Source organism: Colobus angolensis, unplaced genomic scaffold, assembly GCF_000951035.1.
Source record: "Colobus angolensis palliatus isolate OR3802 unplaced genomic scaffold, Cang.pa_1.0 Scaffold218, whole genome shotgun sequence".
NCBI classification, from domain to species: Eukaryota; Metazoa; Chordata; class Mammalia; order Primates; family Cercopithecidae; genus Colobus; species Colobus angolensis.
Window position 1 is genome coordinate 762,045 of NW_012115355.1, and position 9,733 is coordinate 771,777.

General features: G+C 39.1%; 1 pseudogene; it reads right to left on the reverse strand.

Moving 5' to 3' along the window:
- LOC105512718 overlaps window positions 1-9,126 on the reverse strand; it is a 42,251-nt pseudogene extending 33,125 nt beyond the window's left edge.
- Window positions 9,127-9,733: the final 607 nt, after the last annotated feature.

Here is a 9,733-nt window from a genome sequence, read left to right on the forward strand (position 1 = left end):
AAAAAAAAAAAAAGATATCCCCTGATATTTTTTCCTAAAAGTTGTACCTTTTATGTTTAAGTTCTTGATCCACTTGTAATTGATTTTCATGAATAGTAAAGTGGGTATGTGAATCAATTTTTCTCCCCATATGAGTTGCAATCATTTATTTTTCAGTCCATTCTTTCCTCATTAGCTGTAGTGGGTAGCACTGTTTTGTATCAGGTATTAACATACACATGGCCTATTTCTGGGCTCTCTATTCAGTTTCATTAGTTTATTTCTTGTGTCAGTGTCATGGTGACTAAATTACTACAAGTTTATACTAAATAAATATACGGGGGGACAAACATTTCAAAACTTTTTTTTCTGTTAGGGGTGTTTTAGATAGTCTTAGATTATTGATCTTCTATATAAATTTTATATAAAATTTATAGAAATTTTAATTATATTTAAATTTCAGAATCACATTTGCAAATTTCAAAAAATACACTGGTAGACTTTTACTGCAATTGCATTGAATCTACAGAATATATTGGAAAGATTAATTTTTATAATATTGTTTATTTTTGCCCACAAACATGGTTATAAATTTATGTGTTTAATGTTTTAAAACTTTTTTCTTTTGCCTCAAAAAGTGACATTTAAAGAAAAAATGACAAGATGTCCATTCCTTGGCTCCCTTCCCTACACCCTCCTGCTGTTCCTCAGCCCCCAAGATTGAACGCTGGCTGGGCCTAGGTAGCAGGACAGCCCCCAAGATGAAGTCAGCCACATTGAGGGGCATTTCCTCAATGGAGGTGTTGTAGAAGGTCCCGATGTCTCAGAGTCCTCTTGTCTTCTTCTGTCACCATGTTAATAGCCACATTCTTACGGTCAAATCATCTACCTCAACTGATTCTGTGGATATAGTTTTCCCTGTTGGGGGGAAGGTCATATTTAATGACTAAAGAAAGCTGTTGCATATCAATTATCTCCTGGCCCAGGTCAGTGGTAATCAATACTCTGCTAGAGCCAGAATGAAACTCCCTCTGATCACATCACGTTCCTTTTGGTCCATATCTCCACGCATGGCAGAGACAGGGAAATCTCGGGTGTGCATCTTCTCAGTGAGCCAGTCCATCTTCCTTCGGGTGTTGATGAAGATGACTGCCTGGGTGGCAGTCAGGGTTATATACAAGTCACACAGTATGTCCAGCTTCTACCTCTCGTTCTATGTTGACGTAGAATGGGCAGATACCCTCCAAGGTCAACCCTTTCTTAACAAGATTCCAAATGGGGTCCCTCATGAACTTCTTGGTCACCTCAAGCACATCAGAAGACATTGTAGCTGAGGGCAAAACAACCTGGGTACTACTGTTGAGCTTTTCGATTATGTCATAGATCTGGTCCTTGAATCCATGGCTTAACATTTCATCAGCTTCATCCAGCACAAACATCTGGATGTATTCGGGAGACAGGTATCTCCAGTTAAGCATATGAAACACATGGCCAGGGGTACCCACGATGATATGGGGAGCTTCCATCTGCTGTTTCTACACCTCAGCACACACGTTGGTACCCCCAATACAGGCATGACAGGAGGCACCCACGTGGTCTCCTAGTGTCATGACCACCTTCTGTATCTGCTGAGCCGATTCTCGAGCAGGTGCTAGGACCAAGGCCTGGGTGTCCTTGGTGTCCTTTAGATCTAATTCAATCTGCTGCAAAATCGATATGGCAAATGTGGCCATTTTCCCAGTCCCAGATTGGGCTTGAGTGATCACATCATAGCCCTTCATACAAGGCAGAATGATTTGCTGCTGGATGATGAGGGCTTCTCAAACCAAAGGCATAGATGCCATGGAGTATTACTCTTTTGGAAATTTCTTGGTGTTTCTGTTGGCATAAATACTACCAATTTTTTTCTCATCTGACTTTTTTGAAAAAGTTTTCTTACCTTAATTATTTTATTTTTAGTTATGAATCTATAAGAGCTGTATAGTTTTCTTATTATAATTCTTTGCTATTTTCATCTAGCATTAAATATATAATTCCACTCTTGTCTGGCTTCCATTGTTGAAATTTTAAATGATAGTCTTGTCTCTGATGTTCCGCAGTTACAATATAATGTAGATTTATTTCTTATTTTTGCTTACAATACATTGTTTCTGAGTCTAAGGATTCATCTTATTAATTATGGGAACTTTCCAGTCATTTTCTCTTTGAATATTGCCAATATCCACTCCTTTTATTCTTTCCATCTCAAATTTTATACTTCTTTGGTTGTCTATATTAAGTTCTGGGTAATTGTTTCAGTTCATTAGTTTTTATGCTGCATCTCCATTTAATATGTAACATTTTTTGTTTTTTAGATTTTCACTTCTAGCAGTAAAACTTTGTGTTCTTTCAAAAGTCTGGCTATTTCTGTAGTATCTTGTTCCACTGTCATACTTTTAATACCTCTAATTCTTAAAATGTATTGAATTTATTTTAACAAGCTTATTAAATTTATTTTAACAAGTTTTTTGAGTCTGATTCTGTAGCTGGTTGTTTTGGTTGACTTCTGTCCATGTTTCCTTGGTCCTTATGTATTTTATTAGTTTTGATTGTGAATTTATGTTCCATGGAATCTTTAGGAGTTTTTTGAAGTGTGGACTTAATGTACCTTCCATTCCTTAGGATTGTGTTTGCTTCTGCCAGATGCTAGAGGATGCTACTAACTTGAGTTCATTTTCAAACAGACTTTCAACTACACAGAAATAAAACTTCTGGTTCTAAATACCTGTGAATATGGGCTCCACGCAGAGCCTCACTTGACTCACTAGGTAGGTGGATATAAGCAAGAATCTTCCCCATCTCCCATTGTCCAACAGAGCTTTTCTTTAGATTGCTTATTGATGATGTCACTTTACAAAAGCCCCAGCTTCACTCAATTGTCTCTGATCTAAAATTTTGTACTCTCTAAGCCCCAAGCTTGGTCTCTTGTCCTCCCCAGTCATGGGACCCATTAGAACTCTGGATTAAAACCACCAGAGATTGGTATATACCCTCAGAGCCATGCTGCTCCAAAGCTTGCCTACCTCTCGGGAAATACACTTTCTACTATTCCTGGAAATGCCATCTTCCTGATCTCCATATTTTAAATTCCACATCATTTCACAGATTTTTTTTGAGATGGAGTCTTGTTCTGTCACCCAGGCTAGAGTGCAGTGGCATGATCTCAGCTCACGGCAACCTCTGCCTTCTGGGTTCAAGCAATTCTCCTGCCTCAGTCCTCCAAGTAGCTAGGACCACAGGTGCCCACCACCACAGTGGCTAACTTTTGTATTTTTAGTAGAGACAGGGTTTCACCATCTTGGCCAGGCTGCTCTCGAACTCCTGACCTTGTGAGCCACCTGCCTCAGCCTCCCAAAGTGCTGGGGTTACAGGCGTGAGCCACCATGCTTGGTTCTGAAGTATTCTTTTACAAATAAAATAATAGTAGTTAATATTTGTTTTATTCTTTTAAGCATCAGGACTGTGTTACATGTTTTACATGAGTTATCTAATTTAATGTGCAGAAGAACCCACTCTGGCATGTAAAATCTCATTTAACAATGAGAAGACCGAGATCTTGGGAGGTTAATAACTCACATGAGGTCTGGCTCACACTGCTGGACAATTCTGGAACCAGACTGTAACCCAAAGTAATCTGACTCCATTGAACCTTTTGTTCATTTCCTCCACTTTTTATAAGAAAATATTTCAAACATACAGAAAAATTGAAGTAATAAAACAATGAACTTATATTTGTTGCATCCAACTGTTATAAATTTTCTTTGCTTTCTCTCACTATGCATAAATACATGTTTTTTTGCTATACTATTTGAAGGTAAGTCGTAGATATCTTAGCACTTTACCCTCGATACTGAGACTTCATTCACAAAGTGAGCTTATAACTATCTTCAAAGTGGTTACTTTGGATTTTTTTATTGCTTTCCTGAAAATGGGGAAAATTCTTTGCTTGAAAGTAGGACTCTTTTATCTTTGAAATCCGAGCTTTAGCAAAGTGTCTGGTACATACCAAGTGAATCAATGAAAAGTTTGTTAAAAAGACCTACGCTAATAAGAGAGGAAGTAACAGTTATCCAAGAAAATAAACTTGTTCCAGTTTAGATGATAAGAAAAAGGAATACGTTGAAAAGGCTACTTGCATTTCCCAGAAAATTATGGTGGAACATTTTACATTGACAAGAAACAAAGAGAAAACATTCAGGTAAATCTATGTGTACAAACATTGATCACATTGTCATGCAATATGTTTTTCCCCAGCTAGGTGATGACCCTCCCTACCTGGGGTAGTAATTCTGTCTTCTCTCTGTGTATCTAGCCAATTATGTAGTTCCTGGTACAATGGAATGAATGAATCAATGAATCCATTCCAATATAATGTTTATAGTAAAAATAATTTCACTTATTACTACTGTTCCTTCTACTGAAGCCAGTTCTACAGATATAATCACTGTTACTGAAACTGTTACTATTACTATCACGGTGATCTCTATGGGGAAAGTAGAGCAAAGTGAGGGAATATTATTCCCGTTTTGCAGTTCAGAAAGATTTGAAGGGAATTAGTTCAAACTCGAATGTAGACATTCTATCTGCAAGTCTGGTGTTTCCGCTATGCCATTCCTTTTGATCTAGTGTTTCTTGAGCTTTCACTTTGTGCCAGCCACTTTTCTGCAGGTAAAGTAGCCATAAAACTAACAGCAGAAACAGCATGTTCGCAGAACTGCTGACTTTACTAATACCTGACATTCTGAAAAGAACATGACAGGTATTAGCTGCTTTTTAAACTCAATCTATTATAATTATGCACATGTTAACTGAATACTAAAATATGCTTTTAGTATATGTATCTATACTTACAAATTTATAGGTATCACTTCTAAAACGTAAGCATTTATAAAATGTATTTTGCATGGATATACATATATATATACACACACACACACATATATATACACATATGTATCTGTATACACTGTAGGGACTTCTGCCTAATTCTATATCCATGACTAAGGAAGCAGGAGGTAAGGAAGTTAATGGACTAAGGTAGGCCTGAAATTCCTTAGGGTTGCACATGAGAGATGAATGCGAGAGAGGAGCTAAGTGATTGCCTTGAATGTCAGCTGGAGTCAGGTTCTGAGTCTTGTGGCCACTGGCTGCCCAGTGTGTGAGTTAACTGTCCCAAAACATAGACCTTGGGTTGTTTGCATACATTTTGCCTCAGTGCATCAGCTTCCAGGTGCATGCTCATATTGAGGTGTGTAAAATATTTCTGGAGATAGCACATGACTGACTTTCCCAGAAAAGCTTTTATTGCTTTTGTTCAACTCCTGAGTCAATTCTGTTTATATTATCTTTCCTTCTAAGAGCTTTTTGCAAATACACTAACTGCTACTAATCCACTCAGACTTTTGAAATGATTTTCAAGTATTTAAAGAAAACCAAACATTGCTAATTTCAGGATGAATTTCTTGTGACAAATAGGTATTTACTGGTGATGATCTGGTATGTTGGTTCAACATATTCTCCTGAAGACAGAGTATTTGCCCTGTTCTTACATCTTTATACTAATTCTGGTTTTAAAAAATTTAAGTTTAAGTTCCAAGATACATGTGAAGGACATGCAGATTTGTTACATAGGTAAACGTGTGCTGTGGTGGTTTGCTGCACTCATCAACCCATCACTCAGGTATTAAGCCTTACATGCATTAGCAATTTATCATCATGTTCACCCTCCCCTGCCCACCTGGCAGGCCCCAGTGTGTGTTGTTCCCCTCCCAGTGTTCATGTGTTGTCATAGGTTTAGCTCTCACTTGTAAGTGAGAATATGCAGTGTTTGGTTTTCTGTTCCTGCACTGGTTTGCTGAGGATTATGGCTTCCAGCTCCATCCATGTCCCTGCTAAGGACATCTCATTCCTTTTTTATGGCTACATAGTATTCCACGGTATGTATGTACCAGATTTTTTTTTTATCCAGTCTATCATCGATGGGCATTTGGGTTGATTCCATGTCTTTGGTATTGTGAATTGTGCTGTATGTACTAATACTTAACCAACAATTTTTTATCCCTCTGGTATTCAGTAATTTATCTGATGTTTATGATGCTTATCACCATCATCCATAAATCTATTACACAGGAGCAAGGGAATAGATTTTAAGTATCAGGCATCAAGTGTAGAAACATGATGCAACTACTAAAAATCAACTGCAAATTGACATTTTCCTTTTATGTAACATTCAGCCTTTTTTGTAATAACTCTTAATATAATCTCCAGTTTCTCTGCATTGTAAGATGTGTTTCTGGCAAAAATATTGTGAATAATATAAATGCAATCTTTAAAAATAACTTGGTAATGTCTATAATCCTTTGTGTTCAAAACTTCAGACTTGTTAGGGGAATATAAAATACGGTTGTAGCAAGAAGTGCATTCTTAATGGCATCCTTAAGCTCAAATTCAGACCTTAAAGGTATTAACACAGAAATGGCATGGGGTACTTTAGATACCCAGCAAACAACCAAGTGTTAAAAAAAGAAAAAATCAGAAAAGAGTGAGGAAACAAGACAGATAGATAAATTTTTGTTTAGATTTTACTCATGTAGGGACCTTTGGATCTCATGGAAGGTAAAAGTAATTGCATACCCTTTGTAGGCTGAGTCAAGTGGCCACATGGTGAGAAGTGGCTTCTTGATAGATAGAGCCAGACCAGAAAACATGCACATCTATCTGCTACATTTTATAACCATCTATTCTGTGAAAGGCAATTAAAATGGAAAGTGAACTCAGACCAAAGCCTTGGTCCTCATTGAATGCAGGGGAGAGAAGAGAGACCAGGGAGTGAGGGAGAAAAAATAATAAACAAATCATTATTATTTAGTTTTTGAATGTTTAAGGTATAAGTTGAGAGCTGACAGAGGCTGGAAATATGGGTCTTAAAGGAGAACTTCTAATGATGTTGTGTTACTACTTTTAAAAACACTTTCAGACTCTTTCACACCCTAGTGTTGAAGGCAGAAAGCTTCAGTTTGAATATTTGCCCTGCCACTTAATAGCTCTGTGATACTGGGTGATTTTATGAATCGCAGATTTCTTATCTAAAGTATGGAGTTATTGATGTCTATCATAGGGTTGTTTTGAAAGTTAATATATGTACAAAAAAGTCTATGACAGTGACTAATACTGGCCAGGCACATAATACTGGCATCTTAGTTTGTTTTGTGCTGATATTACAGAATAACAGACACTGGGTAATTTATAAAGAAAATAAATTTATTTCTCACAGTTCTGGAGGCTGGGAAGTCCAAGATTGAGGGGCCAGCCAGCATCTGGTGAGGGTCTTCTTGCTGTGTCATAACATGGAAAAAGCCATCACAGGGGTGAGGGAGGGTGAGAGAAGGTGAGAGAGGTCAAGAGGGGGTTGAACCTGCTTTTATTTATTTTTTGTTACTTTATTTTATTTTTTTTTTAGTCTGAGTCTCACTCTGTCACCCAGGCTGGAGTGCAGCGGTGTGATCTAGGTTCACTGCAACCTCCACCTCCTGGTTTCAAGTGATTCTCCTGCCTCAGCCTCCTGAGAAGCTAGGATTACAGGTGTGCACTACCACGCCTGGCTAATTTTTATATCTTTAGTAGAGATGGGGCTTCACTATGTTTGCCAGGCTGGTCTGAAACTCCTGACCTCAAGTGATTTGCCTGCCTCAGCCTCCCAAAGTGCCAGGATTACAGGTATGAGTCAACTTGCCCGGTCTGAACCTGCTTTTAGAACAAACCCACTCTTGTGGTTAAAAAAAACCCACTCCTGTGGTAGTAACATTAATTTATTCTAAGGGCAGATCCCTTGTGATGCAGTCTCCTCTTAAAGTTCCTACCTCTCAACACTGTTGCATTGGGGATTAAGTCTCTAACACATGAACTTTGGAGGACACAACCATAGCAAATGGTAATTTTGTGTTAAATTCAAATTTCTTTCCTGTGTTTTGCCTCTTTATAGTATGAGCACCCTCCTGTAAAAATCACAGCCCTGACAGGTACACGGTTGGAAGGAGAGGTGCTGTTTAACAGAAGCTCATGGCAGCCCTCCCTCTTGTCATTTCCTTCACTCCTTAGGTGCTGTTTTTTGGGCACAGCTGTCAGTGGAGTCCCAGGGTGGCCACAACAGCACTGGCTGTGCCCAGGGTGGTGTTCCAGCTGCTCACAGTGCTGCATGCCTTGATTACTCTGTGAATCACAGCCACACTGGTTCCACGTGGGAGGGCTCCATGCCCCCTCCCTCACTCTGAATCTCCCTCTTCTAATGTGGCACACAAGCAGTGCCACTCACATTGCTGCTAAGAAGCTAAGATTCTATGTAGAAACAAAGCTTTTCTATTATCTGTGATCATTTGGGCAACTTCAATATTTTCACTTCCGTTTTCAATCCAGAGGGGCCATGCTTGGCACACAAGAGCCCTGCTCAAGGACTGATACGGTGGTGGACATTTTTTTTTACATATATTTACCTTCAATACAACTCTATGACAGATATCAATAACACCATATCTTAAGAAATCTGGATTTTATAAAATATTCAATGTTACAGAGGTAGTAAGTGGCAGAGTGGTCACCGAACCTTAGCGTTCGGTGGTCAGTTTCTGGGTTCTCGCAGAAAACATGCACCTCCCTGTCTCCCACATTTACTTCTTTCCCCTAGTTACCACAGGGAAAAACGTGTTCTCAAAGATTCTTTCCCAAAGGAAATCAGGTCACGAGAAAAGATAACTTAGGCCTCCTGCCTGCTAACAGCTTGAAACTCAGGATGGAAGCAAGTCACGAGCAGAGCTGTGCACGGGTGCACGCCTCATTCTTGATCATAGCACCTTGCTTTCTTTATTGGTTTCTCCTTGATCCAAAATAACCTTGTTTATCAACTTAATTGTTTGTTTTCTATTTCTACACCTAGACTTTAAATCCCCTGATGGCAACATCATGTGTTTATTCCTCCACTATTATATTCCTAATACCAAGTCTCTGGTATATAGAAATTGAATAAACAGAGGAATAAATCTTTTCTATTAACCATGCCTCATTTGGTCAACTTACTTTAATATTTTCACTTCCTTTTTCAATCCAGGGGGCCATGCTTTTGTCACACCACAGCCCTGCCCCAGAACTGATTAATCTCTCACTTGTGCTCCTATTTCAGCCTGTAAATGTCACATGCATGCCCTGAGCTCTGTGGGAGTGTGTGGGAACTGAGATTGAGCTGGCTGATTGTGATGCGACACCCCAGTGTTCCCTGAGAGGCTCTTCCTTTATGTGGACAGAGTTGCTAGGGATGCTTCAGTGGCTCTTCTCATCTTGGCAAGGGAATGGATTTAGCTCTTTCCTGGGTCGGTGCTAGCTCCAATCTCCATGTTTGTATTGAAAGGTTAATTGCTTTATACCTACACATTCCCAGCCTGGCTTTTCTAAGGAAGAAAAACAGCCACAACCAGAGCTGCGTTTCTACTCTAATATAATTTGCTGCATCAAGTACACAGATCTCTTTATTGGAGGCCAAATGCACATTCCCATTTGAGAGGTGGTTGCTGCTGGCTGGCTGGGTAACTGCTCGATCTGAAACCCTTGAAGACGTTGCTTGGTGGTCTTTCTATCTGCTGTGGGCTGGTGGAGAATGGTTTCTTATTTTCTAAGGGCAGCCTTTAATGAGCACCCGGTGGCTTTTTTGGTGTTGCCCTCCCACAGA